Source organism: Vulpes vulpes, chromosome 1 (genome assembly GCF_048418805.1).
Source record: "Vulpes vulpes isolate BD-2025 chromosome 1, VulVul3, whole genome shotgun sequence".
NCBI classification, from domain to species: domain Eukaryota; kingdom Metazoa; phylum Chordata; class Mammalia; order Carnivora; family Canidae; genus Vulpes; species Vulpes vulpes.
This window is the reverse complement of record NC_132780.1, coordinates 192,004,401-192,020,811: the sequence shown is the minus strand read 5'-3', so window position 1 is coordinate 192,020,811 and position 16,411 is coordinate 192,004,401. Positions and strand designations below refer to the sequence as shown.

Sequence of the window (16,411 nt, the reverse complement as noted above, 5' to 3'; positions counted from 1 at the left end):
AATCCTCAGGTGTCCATTACTGATTAGAAGGCCATTTGCTTTGCAGGATATTTTTAAAAACGTAGCCCTGAGCAAGTCCATGCATGTAAGGCCATCTGAATGGACTTCCAGTCCCCACAGGTTGAGCTCAGTGAGATCCCAGAGAAAGCTTGGGGGCACTGCCTGATACAGACTCACTGCCCAAAGGGAGTTGTACAATAACAAATGAACCCCTGACACGACCGGGCACGCTGTGGTAACACAGGTCCACGGTGGTGCCATGCTGGAGATAGCTCTAGTTTTAGCACTTGAACGTTTCGGGTGTTTTTTTTTTTTTGACCTTTAAAGTAGAATTTTTTTTTTTTTTAAAGAAAATTTAAAAAGAGAATTTGCTGATATGTATAATAAGATTAATTGGCCTTCCAGGAAAAAAAAAAAAAAAGACTAACCGGCTTTAAAAAGAACCGAACCCAACTGGACAATACTTTCATGAAATGGACTGATTTGACAAGATGAACACAAAACAACATATAGAAATTAATTGGATTAATTGGATGCCCAGGCTGATGTAAGGCTATCATCCATAACCACAGATTTCACAGTTGGGTTTCAAAAAGTGTTCAACTGATTCATCTCATAATAAATGCTCTAAATTTAAATACATAAAGTAAGTTTATATTATTACGCATTTTCTTTATAGTATTAAGCTATCACATATATATTTTTTAATTTTTATATATAAATATAAAATATATTTTATTGATTTAGATTCTGGAAGCAAACTTTTCTTTGAGAAAACTTCTCTTTGAGAAGGGGGTTCTGTTCCTTAATGAAAAAACATTACGGATTAGCAGTGCTTATAGGAAAGTGCCCTGCCAGATTCTTGGGTGTCTCAAGCTGTGAGACTTAATTATACAGACTGACTTACTTAGTTTGCAAAGGGCCAACCCAGGCCTCACCGTCCTCCTAGAGGGGAGGGTTGGGCACCTTTTGGGACCCCTAAGCCTTCTGAATGGCCTGTTGAACTTCTGTTGACTCGACCTGCCATAATGGTGAGTCAGATATTCACGAGGGAGGAGATAATCACATCCCTCTCAGGGCAGAGGCTCAGCCACTTTCTCTGGCCTCCAACCCCTTCTGTTAGCTCCTTCTATAATCCTAGGGCTTTCTCTCCTATTTGCACCCAATTCATTAGTTTTAGTTTCTCCACCTAGATACAGTTTTTCTTTCCTCCATATTTCTGTACGTAGATTTTTTTCTGGACCCTTTCTCCTTTATTATGGTTCTGAATATGTGTGAATTTTTGAAATGAGCAGAGTTCGTATGAAAATCAAAACAAAACATAACCCTCAGGGAATGCTTTGCCTAAAGAGTGCTAATTACTCACCCGAGTAAATTTAGAGAGCCTTTCTAAATTTCTTTATTTTGGTGTGATCCAGCTCTCTGGACCAGAAGGCAGATAAGGCAGTCCTAAAATAACTATGTTAACATTTGCTACACTGTAAATTGGAACTCCAATGAATCCACTTTGAAGCATATGAATAACATTTTAAAACTTAATTGTCACACATATATAATTAGAATGCATTTCATCCATTTGGAATTTGTCCAGTTTCCTTGCTTCAAATATCTTTTCTCCAAGCGAGTTTACTTTACGCTGAGAAGCCAAACCAAGTGCATAAACAGTCCCCATGCAAGTGCTCTAGGGGAGATAATAATGATTAAAACAGTGATTAAGACAAGAGAAGGTAGCATGGTGGAAGGAGAAGACTTGGACACATAGCAGAACATGATCGCTGCCACAAGGGAATTAGGTGCAGTGTCTAGGGTCTTTCTGGAGGGGAAGATGATGTCCAGTCACGTACTGGCCATAACTGTGTGGAGAAGGTATATTTGCTCTGTACCTCGGTGAAAGGTAGAGCTGAAGGGGAGCATTTCTAGGTGGGAGGTACTGGCAGGAGCAGAAGATAAGGCAAGCAAGATGGAAAAGAGATTGCCTGTAATCACACATCTATTTTAAGCAAAGCACCATGCAAAGCCCTGGAGAAACGGATGAATGGACGACCAGTCGCTAGGCTCTAGACTTCAGGAAAAGGGCACCACTAAACACCCCCACCCTTCTTCTTACACTCAAATATGACCTGACAGGGCCCATCCCTTCCTGCCTGCCAGTCAGGGAAGAGAAGAAAACCCTAGAAAGTAGGAACTGCTGGACTTATTTTTGTGTGACTTATCCCTGCCTGGTTCCAGGTACTTAGTACTCAGTTAGTGTTCACTGATGTTATAAAGAAACACTAGGGACAAAAGACAGTGTGATGTTGAAAGGGCAGTGCACAGGTACGGGGAGCCCTTATGTGTAAGGGGGTACACTAGCGCTGCACAAGACAACAAGGAAGGCAAGCCCAGGACAACAGTTCCCCTAGGATGAGTTCTACGAAAAAACATTGAGGCCATTTCCTAACAGGCTTTGACAAGAATGCGAGATTATGGGGCTTAAGGTTTAGTTTGTAGACAATGTAAAGCCATTATAGGCTCTGGAGATAAAATGCGATTTCATCAGAATGGTGCATTTTTCACTGAACAAACACCCAGTGAATGAAAGGGGTACAGTGGAGAAGACAGACCTGGTCTTCTTCAGAGGGTGTAGCATTGAGTGTAGCAGGAAGGAGAAGCTGACTCCACTGGGGAGGAAGGATTGTCACTGGGAGAGCTTGGAGTTGGAGGGGGCTGAAGGCTGACCCGTGCAATGGAATGGGTGAGCAAGCCCAGGTTTGCTAGTCCTCAGGTAAGGAGTGACAGTAGGAGGAGGTCTTCAGGAATAAAGTAGGGAAAAATCTAGATAATGTGGGGATATATTGCATTTATTTCCTCCTTTGTGCATATATTTCCTCCTTTGTTTAAATGTATTAAGAAATAAAAAATAAAAAAATAAATGTATTAAGAAAACATCTAAAAGTACCAAGGAAATCAGGGGTGCCTGGCTGGCTTGGTCAGAAAAGCATGCGACTCTTGATCTGGGGTTGTGAGTTCGAGCCCCACTTTGGGTGTAGAGATGACTAAAAAAGTAAACTTAAGAAAAAAAAAAGAGTACCAAGAAAATCAGTTTTGAACAGAACTATAACTTTTTAATTGCCAACTCTCTCCCATCTTTACATACATGTAATTCAGAAAATGTAACAGTAAGACAATTTTACGCGAGTGGTCTGCTCAAATAGCATTGTGACAAAAATGAAGGCTGCCTTCGTGTCAAATAATTTTTGATTCACCAGCTCCTAAAGAACAAGCCAAATAGGGCAGCCCGGGTGGTTCAGTGGTTTAGCGCCGCCTTCAGCCGAGGGCCTGATCCTGGAGACCCAGGATCAAGTCTTGCATGGGGCTCCCTGCATGGAGCCTGCTTGTGTCTCTGCCTCTCTCTCTTTCTGTGTGTGTGTCTCTCATGAAAAAATAAATAAAATCTTTTATTAAAAAACAAAAGAACATGTCAAATAGCAATGACACAAAGTAAGGGGAAAAAAAATCAGAGAAATCACAAAGAGAAAACAGGTCAGATCTAATTGTGACAAAGCCCCAGTGAAATACACTGGAGAGAATACAAATAATAATAATTAATTTGAGCTCGGCGTATTATCATCTGTCAGCACACCTCCCAAATTATATGCAAGTGGCATAAGCAATTACTGAACATGGGAGTTAGGTAAACTTCCTAGGATACGCCCTGGCCCAGGGAAGGAGACGACTCTGCTGTGTTGTCAAAGGACAGAAGGCACCAGAAGGATTCCAGGTGAATACTCTCTCCTCACTACCACACAGGGCCTGGGTGGGGAGCAGACAGGCAGCTGATGGAGAGCAGGGGGTGGCTGGGACCCGGACATGCCTTTGCCTTGCACGACAGCACCCAAGAGTCATTTCTCCATTATGCAGGCTGCCCAGGCCCTCAAGACACTTGCTGATATCTGGTAATGGTCTTATTTTCTTCCCTCCTTCTGTTTCATGGGGGCATAGCCTGGGCTAAGTGTGAGGATGGAGGAAAAGAGAAGGTGTCCTCTAAGGACAAACAGAAGATAGCATGACACGGAAGTTAAATCATGTTTTCAGAGGATAACAAGCTTCAGTTTGTCATCAGAGTTTAGGCTCACCCCACAAGGCAAATACATTAAATTCTCATAATTGCAAGCTCATTAGCAGGGGTCCTTTGAGGAAGCAAAGCCGCTTCTTTCTCCTGACATGCTTTCCCCTTCCTACAAAAGTAGAGATTGTGCCAGGAGTCAGTAATCAGCCGTGTAGGGAAGTCACACCATTGGTTTTGGCTGAGTCTGAACACACCCATAAGGGGAGGCTTAAGTGTTTACACACAGCACGTTGGCCTCAATCTAAACAAGGATCTGATCTCCCTGGAACACAGCACTTTCCATGCTCCAAGGAGTCAGACACCTTCATTAGAAGGAAGTAGAGCCTGTGAGGAAGTAATAAGCAGTTTGGATGAGGACTGTTGTTGTCTTGAACTTAAGAGGCTAGAAGTGGCTCATCTGGGGTCACAAAACCAGCCTGTGACTTATTTCGGGCTTCAGGAGTCTTCAGAAGCCAGAGAAGTAACCTCTCTGGAATCCACAGAATTCTAAACACCAAGGGAATCTCAATCCAAAAGGATATGTATAGCTAAAGTTTTCTAGTTTCTATCACCAAAATTACACTGAAGATGATTATAAAAGAACACGTAGCATAATCATCAAGATTCAAACCCACCAACAGCACATACTTTAGTGGAGGGAATCTTAAGTATTTTCCTATTTTTCTTCTCTCTCATTTAATCCCCTCTAAAAAGAGGGCAGGAAATCCTTAAATTTTATATTTCCAGCCAAGACTGGAGTAAGTGTTTTAATAAAAATTCGAGAGCAGTGTGTAAAAAATTGAATTCAGTGGTCAACCTTTTAAAGCCAAAGTTTGGAATTGAAAGTTGCTTTTTTTTTTTTCCATTTTAAAATGTTTTCTGTATTGATTTTACTCAAAACCTAATATCCAACGAGTGCCTGTGAACAAACAGAAAATCTAAACCTCATTGATTTTTACTGGAAGATTTGTACCAAATAAGTTCTCCTGAAATTAAACACCTGGTTTGACAGCTTTGCTAATTACAGTCCACTTTACAGAGGAAGGCCAAGGCCTGTGGCCAAGCAGACAGATTAGCCACAGTTACTCAATAAGACAACTATTTAGCAGAGACAAACCCTGGGACAGAAACCTGAGAAGTCATGTGCATATCCAAACAGGCTGCCACAGTGTAAAGAAATCCCCTTAAGTCACTCTCGGCTTCATTAGCACATGAAAATGGGGCAATTGAACATTCTTCAGCCTTCCATCAAGTGCCAAAATCAATCATTCATGGAAATTAAGTTTTGATAAGAGGTGTTTATACACTGTCAAAGACTTCTTGAATGTGTCATTCTTTCAGCCTGGAGAAGATTCCAGCCAGCACTTAACTGTACAAAGGGACTGGAGAATTCAAAGCATCAGTCCCTGTTGTAAACTTATGACATTATTAGAAGAACCGTAAGTCAGAAGAGGACATCTAGCCAGGAGTTTGTTGTTTCCATAAAAACATTTACTTGGGGGGAGATTGTTCTCCTTTTCACAAACATATCATTTCTAACAATTATCTTCATAAGCTCACAAGGAAATGTTTTTAACTAAACATCTATTCTAAGGAGAGTTTTATGCAGACCGTATATTTTTTTTTCAGACCGTATATTTTTAAGCACAAGGCCAAGATAGATAAAATATTTTAAAGTGCTTTAACATGTTCATAAAAGCATAATGTGTCATGCCATTGCCACAGCGAGCAGCATCCCTCAAGAAAAAAAATCATCCAGATAGTGTGTTTCCAAAAGCTGAAGCCCAACAAAGCAACAAACCCTAAGGGAAAAGAAAGAGGTTTGAAAACAATTACACTCCACAAGCAACCCCCCCCCCTTTTTTTTCTAGATTAGTTATCTTCTGAACTGTAGGAAAACCAGAAAGTAAAACACTACACAAATGACTTGGCTCTTCTGTCAAACTCCATTCTTTCAACCTGTAAACATTTGTAAAGGGGCGAAGAAGTTACTCAGGTAAGTCACACTTACCTTTTGTGCCACACCGGCCAATCTTTGAAACAATATTAGTTACCGGCCACGGCCACTCTCACTATTGCTGAACAAAAGGATTCTGAACCAAGGGGCTCTGATCAACAACCTGTTTCAATATTTATGTTAACATATACCTGTCTTTTTTTCTACCTCAGATAGCTCCAAGTTACCATATCCCTACCTAGATGCACACATTCCATCTCAGAAGCACCTGGGAAGGTCATGCCAGCTGCTTTCCATCCAGTTGCCTATCAAAAACTTGGTCACAAAGAGTGGAGAGGTCAGGCTGCAAGGAGCTCTCTGGCCTCTTTCCCTTTTCAGGTAGTCTAGCTTCTGAGAACCTTTGATCTGACTATCGGCAAACACACACTCCCGCATTTTGTGCTTTCAGGGATAGATTTCAGAAAAGGGGGGTGTAGGTGGTGTTACCCACAAAAACAAAATGACTCTTTCCAAAACAGTCCATACAGCCAATACAAGGAAAGCACACACACTACCTCCCCCTACCCCCTCCATTCCCCCCCACCCCCGGCCCCCACCACCCACCCTCCAACCAACCACCACCTTCTGCCCCCCACTCATTCTCCCTTTGGAGAAAGAACAAACTGCAAAGTATCCATGCTGGAATAAAGGTACGCAGAGCTGTTCTGCTGTGTCAAACATTAGCAAGATCCAGATGGGAGGTGAAAGTCTGTGCTCCTTGCAGAGTCTTTTTAATCCAAAAAAGACAAAAACAGAAACAAAAACACACCTATAAAACCTATGACTTCAGTCACTGGATGGGAATGAAAAGCTCATGAGCTACTAGGAGGCCTTCTTCTCAAATGGTAAAAAAAAAAAAAAAAAAAAAAAAAAAAAATTGGCTCACTGATTTTGCCTAGAGAATGGATGGTCTGGAAATCTAATTACTGTAACTATAAAATAAGAAAAATAGTAACAAAGACTAAGGCCAGAAATATGTTACCAGTTCAAAATAAAAGAAATGCAGAAGGTAATGATAATGTTTTAAAATGTCTAAGGTACGCCTAAATCCAATATGATGCTGATCTGTCAGTTATATCTGCCCCCCTCCCCCAAATGTCTAAGGATAATAAGGAAGCAAGGGAGAGATACAGTTTCTAGAAAAGCACGACCAAGACAGGGTATGTGAATTTAATGAAACTAGCAGATTACAGCCAGGCACACTTAGCACCCAATAAACCTGCAGTCTCTGGGTGTTTGTTTTATATTAAAAGGTGCAGTGACTACACAGAAGCCTTCTCCTTCCTTCTAATCAACTCTTTCCCTTCCTTCCCCATCCTAAAAGAGTTAAGTAGGTTATTAAAAAACTTCCTGGTTATAGGAAGTGTGATGCACAGTGGTCAGGGCCGGATGGTTTGCCAGGGAAGACCCTGGTTTGTTTGTTGTTCCTAATGTCTCCTTTCACTCTCAAAAAATGTCCTGCTATGGCTAACACATTTTATGGTCCCTCTACTGGTAACGTGTGTATGCATGTATGACGAGTGAATGAATAAATGAACAGCTATCTTCAATTCCAACCAAATGTTCTTACAGGTACCTGCAGAGGAATTCTCTGACCAGGTGTATCTCAGTCTTTACTAAACTTGGAAGAAACCAACTAATATAAAAAGAGAAAGAACAAAAATAACCACATCCTAAGACCACTGTATTATATAATAAAGGAAAAACTCCCATACACCATAATATATAATCCTGCTGAAGGCTCCAAAGGAGAATGGCTATTGCTTATTGCTTTCTCTCTCTCTCTCTTTCTCCCCGCCCCTCTCAGCCACACACACCTAAAGAACCTGGCCAAGTAAGATTCACAACAGAAAATGGTTGAGAAACTGAGAAAAATCAGGACTTTGAACCAGAAACTGTACTCTCTATAGGGATACACAGAAGAGGGATCTGTGGCTAATGTACTGTAAATCATAGAAGGGAATGAATTGAATGCTTTAAGTAACATTTTCTTCTTCCACTGGACTAAGGCAATGAGATAGGCGAGAACAAAACCTCAAAATAGTTATGAAACAACTATGATGTGAATTCATGTTCAAGGAAGATAATCTAAAACATTCTGGATGTTTATACAACGGAACATACATTTTAAAAATCAAAGCCCTAGACACCCTCTTGCTTTTTAATGTTAAAAATTCATTTCCAATATTGGATGTCTTAAGGACAAAATAATTCAAAGTAAATTTCCAATTAAATAAAACTTTGTCAATCCTATTTTTACTAAATCCCCAAAATAAGCACGTTATGAAATCCCTTATCGTCACCCATAGACACCATTATCTAACCATTTCCCTGTAGCTCAACAAGGTAAATGTTTCTAAGCAATTCTCTCTGAAGTTAAACATTAAATTAAAAAATTAAAACTCCACTAAGAAACCTGTGATGACCTGAAGGCATTTTAAGAGCAGCAAAGGTTAGAAGGGCAGCTCTCAAATAACACCCATTGTTCCATCTCTACTTAATGACAAAAGGAGAAAAGAAAGCGATTACCTGGCCTTACCTCTACATCTCAATTCAAATGCTACTTAAGAAAACAAAAACCCTCGTTTTTTGCAACCAAACGCTCTTCAGCTTAGTCAAACTGATTCTTTTAAACGAAATTAAATTTTCTAACTCTGAGCACCAAAATTCAGAACAGCCAAATTCAGAAGCAGATTTGAGGTCAGGACTGTGTCAACTGCATAAACATATTTTAATGGAGAACCAAAAATTAAATAGAGAAAATGCTAAATAAATATTTCCTGCTTGAAATTCCACAGAAAGTTATTTGAGGATAGTAGCATGTAAAAAAAAAAAAAAAAAACTTTTTTAAATAATGTTTTTCTGTTTTGTATGAAGTATATATACTGATACCAAAATCCATATGGAAGAGCAAAAGGCCAAGAACAACTAAAACAATTTTGAAGAATACAGTTGGGGAACTCACCCCGCCAGATGTCAAGACATAAAGCATTTTACTCCACTGTAATGGTACAAGGATAACCTAATGAAAAGAGACACAGAGGTGTACCTATGGATCTCATAAATGATGGTGGTGGCATTTTTTAAAAAGTATAAGGAAAGGATGTGCAATTTAATAAATGGGGCTTGGACAATTAGATATCCATTTGAGAGAAAAAATAAATTTCTATGTCACGCCAAAAATTAAAAAAAAATTGGGGGTTGATTAAAGACAAAGAAAAACTTTATGAAACTAGAAGAAAATATGGCTAAATATATGTAGGACTTCAGACTAAGGAAGAATTTTTTAAACAAGAGACAAAAGCACAAACTTCAAAGGAAAAGATAAATATATTTCACTATATTAAAACACACACACACACACAAAATAAAAACACACACACACACACACACACACACAGCACTGATTATATGGGTATCTGAAAAAAACCAAATTCATGGATCAGAGAAGAGACTGGTTTGGAGGGGCCTGGGTGAAATGTATGGAGTCAGAGGTACGAACTTCCAATTATAAATAAATCCTGAAGAATGGAATGGAACGTACAAGATGACGATTCTAGTTAACAATACTGTTTTATATATTTATAAGTTGCTAAGAGAGGAAATCTCAAAAGTTCTCATCACAAGAAAAAAATTCTAACTATGTGGTGATGGATGTTAACTAAGCTTATTGTGGTGATCACTGCATTATATATACAAATATCAAATCATCATGCTGTACCCTTAAAACTAATACAATGTTATATGTCAATTGTATCTTAATTTTAAGAATGAAATAAAATAAAACGTATTTTCAAAGACACCATAAGCAATGACTGGTGTAGGCACAAATCAGGAAAATATTTTTACAGCAACCATAATCAGTAAGGAATTAGAATTCAGAATAAAAAAGAATGATAAACCAGTAAGAAAAGCAAGCCCTACCCCCCAATAAAAACCAAGCAAAATATACAAACAAGCAATTCATAGCTTGTCATATGTTCATATGTTCGAATGTCAAACCAGGCATTTAACCGTGAAAAGATGTTCAGTTCCACTAGCACTTATGGAAATCTAATTTAAAACAAGTCCCCAGGCACCTGGGTGGCTCAGTGGTTGAGCATCTGCCTTTGGCTCAGGGTGTGATCCCAGGGTCCTAGGACTAAGTCCTGCAGTGGGCTTCCCACAAGGAGCCTGCTCCTCCCTCTGCCTATATCTCTGCCTCTCTTTCAGTGTCTCTCGTGAATAAATAAATAAAATCTTCTTAGAAAAAAAGAAAAAAAAAAAACCAAGTCCCCATTTTATACCCATCCGAAGTGGGAAAATATCTGAAAACCTGTTCTTATCAAGTGTGAATGACAACACAGTTGGAACAAGAACTCTCACATACTAGTAGTACTTGTGTAAATCAGGGCAACCATTCAGGGAGTGCAATTTAGTGATATTTATCAAAGCTGAAAATAGGCATAGCCTATGACCGCACAATTCCATTTCTATAAAGTACTCGAGAGAGACAGCCTGTGCACAAGGACATGTGTAATAGTGTTTCATAGTGGCATCATTTGAAATAGCAAACAGGGGATCCCTGGGTGGCTCAGCAGTTTAGTGCCTGACTTGGACCCAGGGCATGATCCTGGGGTCCTGGGATCGAGTCCCGCTTCGGGCTCCCTGCATGGAGCCTGCTTTTCCCTCTGTCTGTGTCTCTGCCTCTCTCTCTCTCTCTCAGTCTGTCTCTCATGAATAAATAAATAAAATATTTTTTAAAAATGAAATAGCAAACATTACACAATAGGCAAGTTTATTATGGAATGCCCATTAATGGAAAACTACAGCTTTGATAGTGTGATGGACTAAAGCAACTTAAGAATAAATCTCAAAACAAAAACAAAAAACCCACAAACAAAAACCCATAAAAAGTATATATATTTAAAAGCAGAAGTAAAGATAGTTTTGATGTATCTTGGTGACAAGAAAACATAGAGATAAGTACACTGGAGACAGGTGTTGGTTGTATTATTCTCTATGCTTTTTGGTAAGGGTGAAATATACAAGTGAAGAGGTCACATATGTACCCTATCTTAAAAATAACATCAATGAAAAGAAAATACTCTGAAAACATTCTGAAGCCCTTGGGTTTAAACTGGACATTTTTTCAAATATAATTTCATTCCAACTCTCCATATGTAACCAAAAGGGAAACCAAGGCACTGCAATTAAGTAACAAAAGTTGTTGATAAACCCTGGGTCCAAGTCTATTTCTATTGCATTCATGGCCCTGAGACGAGCCATATTGCTTGAGGGCAAAGGATTGGAAGGCCTGCTTTGGTATATTTAAGCCCATCACACATTGACACTCAAGTTTGAGAGAACTGAAGGCTAAGCAGGTAACACAGAAGTGCCAACCCATGTATCAGAAGTCCACAGACGGACTACCACTGGCTGAACAAGAAATTCCCTAGGAATCAAGTCTACAGGACTTGACAGGAGCAGACGGTATCTTCATGAGCAGAGCTGGGAAGAGAGACCAGGGGAGAAAAGTTCCAAATGGGGAAGTGTTGGGAAGGGCATTGAGTCTGCTGTGTACTTGGGATGGCAATTCTCTCTGGTTCTAGGCTACAGTGCTTCACTTAACCACTAACTAGAAACTTTCTGGATGCTGGTGTCTTGCTTTAGTTTAATGCAAACATAAGCAAGATGCTGTTGGGGCACCTGGGTGGCTCAGTCAGTTAAGCAAACGACTCTTGATTTCTGTTCAGGTCATGATCTCAGTCATGAGATCGAGCCCAGTGTCAGGCACCACCCTCAGCATGGAGTCTAGTTGAAATTCTCTCTCCCTCTGCTTCTTCCCTTCCCTGGCATACACACAACACTCTCTCTCTCTCAAAATAGATCTTTTTTAAAAAAGATTTTAAAAGATTTTATTTATTTATTTATTAGAAAGAGAGACAGAGAATCAAGGAGCAGGGGAATCAGAGGGAGAAGGAGAAGCAGACTCCCCACTGAGCAGGGAGCCCAATCGGGTGCCCAGTTCTGGGACTCCAGGATCATGACCTAAGCCCTGAGCTGAAGGCAGATGCTTAACCAACTGAGCCACCCAGGCATCCCTAAATAAAATCTTTTTAAAAATCCATTATGGGAACGCCTGGGTGGCTCAGCGGTCGAGCGTCTGCCTTCGGCCCAGGGTGTGATCCTGGAGACCTGGGATCGAGTCCCACATCGGGCTTCCTGCATGGAGCCTGCTTCTCCCTCTGCCTGTGTCTCTGCCTCTCTCTCCGTGTCTCTCATGAAGAAATAAATAAAATCTTAAAAAAAAATCCATTATGGTGTCAATTTTGTCCAGAAGTTTTCTTTTAATTGATCACAATGTAATTTGTAAATATGGATGAAAAAGCACATGTATGTTATCTTTTAAAAAAATCCCAATGCAGGGACGTCTGGGTGGCTCAGCAGTTGAGCATCTGTCTTCAACTCAGGGCATAATCCCGGAGTCCTGGGATCGAGTCCCGCATCAGGCTCCCCATATGGAGCCTGCTTCTCCCTCTGCCTGTGTCTCTGCCTCTCTCTCTGTGTCTCTCATGAGGAAATAAATAAAATCCTTAAAAAAAATCTTAATGCAAAACTGTAGCTCAGTTGATTTGTAAAAACTCAATAAGGAGAGATAGATACTACCAGCTGTAAATGATAAAAAGGATAAAAAAGTTTCCTTTTAGAGAGTTGACTAACAGTCCTTGGTGTGAGAAAGAAAAGATGTGAGGAAGAATGCAGTTCTTAGAAAAATTGGGAATGAATGTCATTTTATTTTAAACTAGGTGTACTGGTTTCCCTGAGTCTGACTTTTGAAGCAATGTAGACTGGCCATCCTGGGAGAGGTAAAAATCTAAGTAAAATAAAACTAACTGTCGAAAGTATAGGAAGAAACGGCTCAGTGTATCCATTTGACTCATGAGTTTGTTAACAGTTTCAGTGTCTTATCAACCAAAATGTTGCATTTTTAGATCAACTTATATTAGAAAAAAACATTTATTATCAAATAAAAGTATTCTAAAAATGTTAAGGTATGTCTCTTCTTGGATATTGAAAGTAGCCTTTTAATTTAAAAAATGAAAAAAAGGGTTAATATTTGGCCACCAGCTTCTAGTTTGATGGACTCAAAACACAATTCTCAGATATTTCAAGTGTGAAATACTGTGAGAGGCAGCAGTGTTAATCTGTAGTAACAAACTTGTTAGAAAACCACGACCAGATGCAAATTAAATTTCTAACGAAAATACTTAAAATTAATATATTCAAACCCTTTGAGTATATAATTACATGTTAATGTAAAATAGAAATTGACCAAAGCATCTAGTTTTCTAATAGAATATTTCTGAACTCTAATAACCACTTTACTTTTTAATTCTGCCTGAGTATACGGTACATTTTACTAAGTGAATTAGTTACAAAACACTGACTCTCATTGTCAGATGTGAATAAATACTACATGCAGTGATCTTTTCTGTAAAGCAATGATCCTCACCATTACTGAAGTTTAAAGTGTTCCAGTCAAAAGAAAATATTTTTCTTCTGCAGTGCTAATGTTTAACACATATGCTTTTGTTCATATACTATCCACAGATTGTATTAGAGTTCATAGAACCATATTTAAAATTTCATTAGGGAAAACCCCACACGTATTTTATTCAGGCAACTGTTGAAAGACATTCCACTTGGTGTACAAAGCCTTCTACTGCTTACCCAAGCAATTTTGTTTACAGAATTATTTAAAAGAACAAAAATGGCTAAAATCTTGAAAGAAAAAAAAAAACTCCTTGGAATTAAGGTACATTTTTTCTAAAGCGCAAGAAACTGACACATTTCACTGCCAAACAATAAAAGACTACTGAAATAGACAATGTGGTTCCTTTTTTTCTTTTCTTTCTTTCTTTTCTTTTTTTTAATTTTTTTACATATTCTTGAAGCTCTCCTCCAGATACCCATTACAAAGCCCAGAGATCTTTCCTTTTATTTTCCAATATTGTAGTGGTACTGCTTCCAAATATTTTATAATTTCCAATAGGTTAGGGAATACTTCAAAATCCCTTTTGTGAATATGGAGGAGGACAGGCTTTCCAAGGACAACCTCCCCAATTCACTTCCATTAAAAAAGGGCTTGTAAGTGGGTTGATAGCAGTACTTAGGAAACCTTTAGTCCTAAGTGCAGTATCATAAACTATAACCAGATAAGTAGGCAAGGCTAGACTGTTTTCCAAATACGATGAAACTCTTAATCAAGTTTAATCCAGAAATGTCACTGGCTATAAAAAATAAGTAATTTTGTTTAGAAAGGATTGAAATTATACCGTCAATTGAGCACATACCCTAGTATTTAAAGAAGAACAAACTGAGAGAAATTATTTAAAAAAATATGTAATCCCGGCCCACACTTTCAGGCTTTCTATGACACATGACAAGGCTCACAAACAATTTAGACAGCTTGAAGTTACTTAGTACAAAATTCTAAACACTGTTATTAAAAGAATTTGCCAGGAAAGTAATGTGATGCATTCCCATACCTTATGTCTATTTGTGAGGCATTTTTTAGCTTTGCACAGTGGCAGTATCGTAGCCAATGAGGTTTAGCTGAGGCTCAATTATTGCTATTTGTGAGGCATTTTTATTTGTAAACCCTGGGTTCCTCATCTTCCACTTCTCACCCTACCCCTTATAGTATGTGCTCAAAACACATTTGTCATTTGAATTAGATTGTCCATCAGGATTTTAACTGCTCAGAGCTCTGCAGCAGCCTTTCTGTACATAGTGTGAGTGCATAGTGCAGGACAGGTAAATGGGGCCATCAGTCATCAAAGAACCAGAGAAATAAGCAGCAGCGTGTGCAAGACCAGCATTTGTTTTCTTATTTACTTAAATGTGGCAAACCAAAATCCTGATGTGACTCAAACCAAGGAGACAGCCTGTTTAACACAAATGACATTAATTTGTGTCAGAAACACAGGAGTCTAGTCCGTTCTCTATCAAAAAAAAAAAAAAAAAAGATAATATCAGCCCTATATACCCTTTAGAGATGTTACCACCATAAAATAAAACGTACTTATGAGTCCAAAGATTCAAATGGGTACAGACTCCCAAGAAGATAGACTTCATGTTGTAATATTCCTTCTTCGTATTTATTTTTTAAAAACTTGTATTTAAAATAGCCATAAAGATCTACTAAAAGATAAGTCATTCTTGCACAGAGGCTGAAGTTTGTCTAAAACCAAATGATTTCAAAACGCGGCATACATTAAAATACAGTCCAAACCTTTTTTTTTTTTTTGTCATCAGGGGAGGAGTCGAGTGCTATAGAAAACATGTTAACTTTCCACTACTTTCCAGTGCTTAGAAAACAGATACTTTACAATGACAAATGTTAACCCACCACATAGGGTTTAAAAGGCATGATACTGTAAGAATTAGAAACTGGATATATTTGGATTTCTCACTTAATTTGTCTAAATGTTGCATATTCAATTTAGAAATGATCAATCACTAATTAACTTTCACTTCACCAAGCAGAACCAGAGATTATCACATTTGTTTGACAACTCTCATAGAGAAATGTGACCTTTATGCTAATATTTCAGTGTGCCGGAAGTTTGGCACTATTTATTCAGATTAAGTTATGCATATTTAAAAACTATATTTAAATGAATAGCTGCTTCAGTATATTCTTTATAACACTGACATTATAAGAAAAAGATGTGTGTGATCTGTCCAAGACCATGTGGTATTTAAACGATTTCACCCTGTCTTGCTGACTTGTTAAAATCAGGAAATATTTTTAACAGAATTTCCTAGGATGTTTTTTGACTAGAAAGAAATCGAGTTTGAATAAAGAGGTATTGGGGTGAGAGACGTTGGGGGCCATATGGGACAGAAAGTCTTTTTCAACACAGAGGAAGGAAATGGTGTCAGTACAAGACTCTAGAACAAATAGGTTTCCCATTATTTTTGTACCACAACGTTGAAAAACATCCTATTTTAATTTCAGGCCTTATAAACTAAAGATGTCCCCTAAAATTAATTATACTTATTATTTTGGATCGGCATCTGTGGTTGGCTACATCTGTTAGAAACTTCATTGTGGTTCCTAATTAAGGAACCAAATCTAGTTGGCTGATGGGAAGGGAAAAAAGTTTAATTCAAAGGGAGATGTAATACTGTGAAAATAACCAAATACTTTGTCTCCACAAGGCTTTCCGGGGGAGCAGAGCTTCCCCAATCATCTGTATGGTGCATCTACTGTGCATTTTATTATTTTCCCACTTGTGTCTTTCTTCCTACGTTACCGCTGAAGGTTTTACTTAACCAGT

The 16,411-nt window shown here is 38.6% G+C and overlaps 1 pseudogene; it reads left to right on the top strand.

Annotated features, from left to right (window-relative positions):
* Positions 1–14,641: 14,641 nt before the first annotated feature.
* LOC140595714 (U4 spliceosomal RNA) lies at positions 14,642–14,706 on the top strand (annotated as a pseudogene).
* The last annotated feature ends 1,705 nt before the right edge of the window (positions 14,707–16,411 follow it).